This window comes from Galeopterus variegatus, unplaced genomic scaffold, assembly GCF_000696425.1.
Source record: "Galeopterus variegatus unplaced genomic scaffold, G_variegatus-3.0.2 Scaffold4864, whole genome shotgun sequence".
Taxonomy (NCBI): Eukaryota; Metazoa; Chordata; class Mammalia; order Dermoptera; family Cynocephalidae; genus Galeopterus; species Galeopterus variegatus.
Genome location: NW_007730975.1, coordinates 110,655 through 113,688, shown reverse-complemented (window position 1 = coordinate 113,688; position 3,034 = coordinate 110,655). Strand labels below are relative to the sequence as shown.

The 3,034-nt window shown below is 50.2% G+C and overlaps 1 protein-coding gene and 2 non-coding genes across 5 annotated transcripts in view; all 3 read left to right on the top strand.

Moving 5' to 3' along the window:
- Nucleotides 1–244: 244 nt before the first annotated feature.
- On the top strand, nt 245–334 carry TRNAY-GUA. The gene is given in 2 exon segments: nt 245–281; nt 299–334. It is a non-coding gene; the product is annotated as a tRNA-Tyr (tRNA).
- A 973-nt stretch (nt 335–1,307) lies between these two features.
- TRNAP-UGG lies at nt 1,308–1,379 on the top strand. The gene has a single exon. It is a non-coding gene; the product is annotated as a tRNA-Pro (tRNA).
- A 368-nt stretch (nt 1,380–1,747) lies between these two features.
- The window catches only part of RNASE4 (ribonuclease, RNase A family, 4), a 19,517-nt gene continuing 18,230 nt past the window's right edge, over nt 1,748–3,034 (top strand). For 2 of the 3 annotated variants that reach the window (XR_551670.1, XM_008588496.1), the window contains exon 1: nt 1,748–1,960. The gene's annotated coding sequence lies outside the window, so the exon portion shown is untranslated. The remainder of the gene's footprint in view (nt 1,961–3,034) is intronic. The other variant, XM_008588498.1, reaches the window with a different exon arrangement.

Sequence of the window (3,034 nt, the reverse complement as noted above, 5' to 3'; positions counted from 1 at the left end):
GATGTGCGGCCTTGGGATGCACGGGCTCTAGGGGCACGCGTTGGCTCTGCTTGGAAGCCCCTCAGCGAAGCGGGAGCATCCACTCTAAAAGGGTTGTCTCCAGAGCTCTGGACGCAAGAGTTTCTCATAAGCTGGCTTTGCGACTCCGCGGTGTCCACTCGCCAGAAATCGAAGGGTGTTTTCTTTCCTGTCTCTGCGTGTGAATATCCTGAATTGGGTGTGCAGAGAAAGATTTCCCGTGCTCCCTTCGATAGCTCAGCTGGTAGAGCGGAGGACTGTAGTACGGTTCTGTGTAGTCATCCTTAGGTCGCTGGTTCGATTCCGGCTCGAAGGAGGAGCTGCTGTTTTGGGGCTTCTAGCCAGCCGGTTAGTTAGTCTCCTATTTCTTGGGTAGTTCCCTGTGTTGCGATTTCTGAAATAATAAAAAATAAGAAAAAAGTTGGCTCAGTCACCAGAAGTTGAGTTTCGCTTACCACACTTTGAGAAATTGGCTCTATTGGGCGCATTACTGGAACAGAGAGGGAAGGTCAGGGCCGACTCTTCCAAACAAACGTAAAGGTTGTGAGTTACTTTCCCAGAGGTGTGTTTAATTTGGTTATTTACATGGTTCTACAAAAAAGTTTTGAGCTGAGACAGAAAGGAGGAGTAGGATCTGACGTGAGTTGGGATGAGACTGGAAGAGTGAATTCCAGAGGAAGGACATAATTAAGCAGAGGGGGGGATGGAAAACTTGATTCCTATTCAGGGAGACTACGAGAGGTCTACGATATGCAAACACGCGCCAAACTGGTTCCCCTCCCACCTATTTGTTCACCCTCAACCGACTCCAGCCCTCCGTATTTTGATGCCCACCAGTCCTGCCTCTAAGATTTTATGCTCGTGCCGAGCTAGTGGCAGGCCGGCACATACATGTCCCGCGCGTCTGTCCCGGGGCTCAGGGCCCAGCAGCCTTGCAACCGAGCTCCGCTCCAGCCCTCGAGCTCCAACTCGGCACCCTGCAGGCTCCATCCAGGCTCGACCCTAATGCGCTCGATGGGACTCAACCGTGTGACCTGAAGTCTGGAATGTTGCCTCCCGTGGTCACCCCACTCTGCGTCTGGAGGGGTCCAGGACGTGGATCGGAAAGACAAGCGTGCCTAGGGTTAGAGACAGACGTGAAACCTGGTAAAAACGGGAGGAAGAGCTAAAGCGAAAAGGATATGTCACAATCACAGCTGAGAAGAAAGAATATTCTCAACTTGCTTGACTTGCCAATTACTGGCGGAAAAGTAAAGTTTAGTAAGGATATAGCCTCCTTTTGGGCCGGCGGCTCGTTGGTCTAGGGGCATGATTCTCGCTTTGGGTGCGAGAGGTCCCGGGTTCAAATCCCGGACGAGCCCTGTGTTTTGAAGAAAAATTATTTCCCTTTTGGCAACTACTGTAATAAGTTAAGTTCTGCACAACCTCCCTGTGTTCGGACTATCCTGCAAAAGAGAGCAGCATTGAACGAACACAGGGCAAATGGGGCCAGTGACAAGTGTTGGGACAACCCCCTGGGACAGTGAGCCAGGGGTCGCGTGAAAGGGTGCCTCGCTGTTGGGAGCAGGGCTTATTTCCCGCCGTCTGCTCTCCCCAGAGGCCGTGTCCTCGCGCGTTCGGGCTGGGGCAGGGCGCGGATCCCCGGGCTCGCTCCGTGCCTGGGTGGGGGTTGCTGTGGCGTCTGCTCCAGAGGCGGATCCTGGCGGGAGTGGCCTCCTCGGAGAAAGAGGGCGCGGTCCCTACCACACCGAGGCAGGAACGTCGACTCCCCTCTCACTGCACACACACACACACGCCGACCCCGCGCAGATCCAGAGCAAGATTCAAAGGAACATCTTTACGTCCTCTACCAGCTCCCCCGCATCGTACTAAGGAGGAAGAGCGGTGAGAAAACTTTTCTCCACTGTCCTTCGCGTTTCTGCCGCCTTGTCCCGAGGCCTAGGTGGGTTCCCCCTCCTGCTCCTCCCGCTCCTTTTTGGTGGCTTCGTGGTAGCTTGACAGCCTATGGGCCGGGGAGTGTCTTCCTAGCAGAGGCAGTGGGGGCTCCTCGGGGCGTTTGTGGGACCGGACTGGAGGAGCTGAGGCATGGGGAGGGACATACAAATCCTGTTCTCGTACGAGTTAGCCATTCTACATTCCCACCCCGATTTTTACTTTCCGCAGTTAGGCAGAGATGCCAGCGCGAATGCCCTGTTGGCTAGAACCTAGGCCAGAGGGGACCACAGAATCAGTGAACCGAGGCAAGGCCTGGGGAGGCCTGCACTTGCTCAAAACTAGGGAAAACTGCTTGGTATTCAGGTTGATCACCAGATTTGTGAAGCAGACTTTGTCCAGTTTTTGCAAGCGTAATTAACATTTGGGGAATGGTGTTTTCGTTTTCTGTTTACTTTCTTTTGTCTCCACACCCTTACCCCACCCTCATCCAGTGTTGTGAAATTCTTGGAGACACTTGCCAACAGCCTCTTCTCTTAGCCTTACTGGAACTTTGAGATCTTCCGTTTTTTTTGTTTTTTTGTTTTTTTTTTTTTGCTCTGGGACAGCACTTCAAATGGTAACAGAACATGGGAAAACAGAACATCTTTATTTAGGAAGGACAGTAAGAACAATTTTAGTACCCCTCTGGGAAATCTCGAATGAATCAAGACCCTCCCTCTGTGGCAATAAGAATCTTATAATCAAGTCATAAATATAATCACTTTTACAAATGACATAATTATCGGAACAAGCACATAGCCAACTTCCCAAAAGCAGTCTCAGGTATTCAAAGAGCTACTTAACCAAACAGCTACTAATTAGTTAGTGCAGAAGGATAGTTTTTTTTACAGACCCTTTAATTCAAACAACTCTTTTACAGATAAGAAGGTAGTCACATATTTTTGGAATTTACAGAAATATTCATTGTAGGTTTCCTTTAAATAACAACTTTCAGTGACACTTTTAAAATTAGCTTTGATTTTCTAGAAATTACTAGTATGGAATATAAAAGCTGTGTGGTGCATTGGAAAGCTCTAGTCCC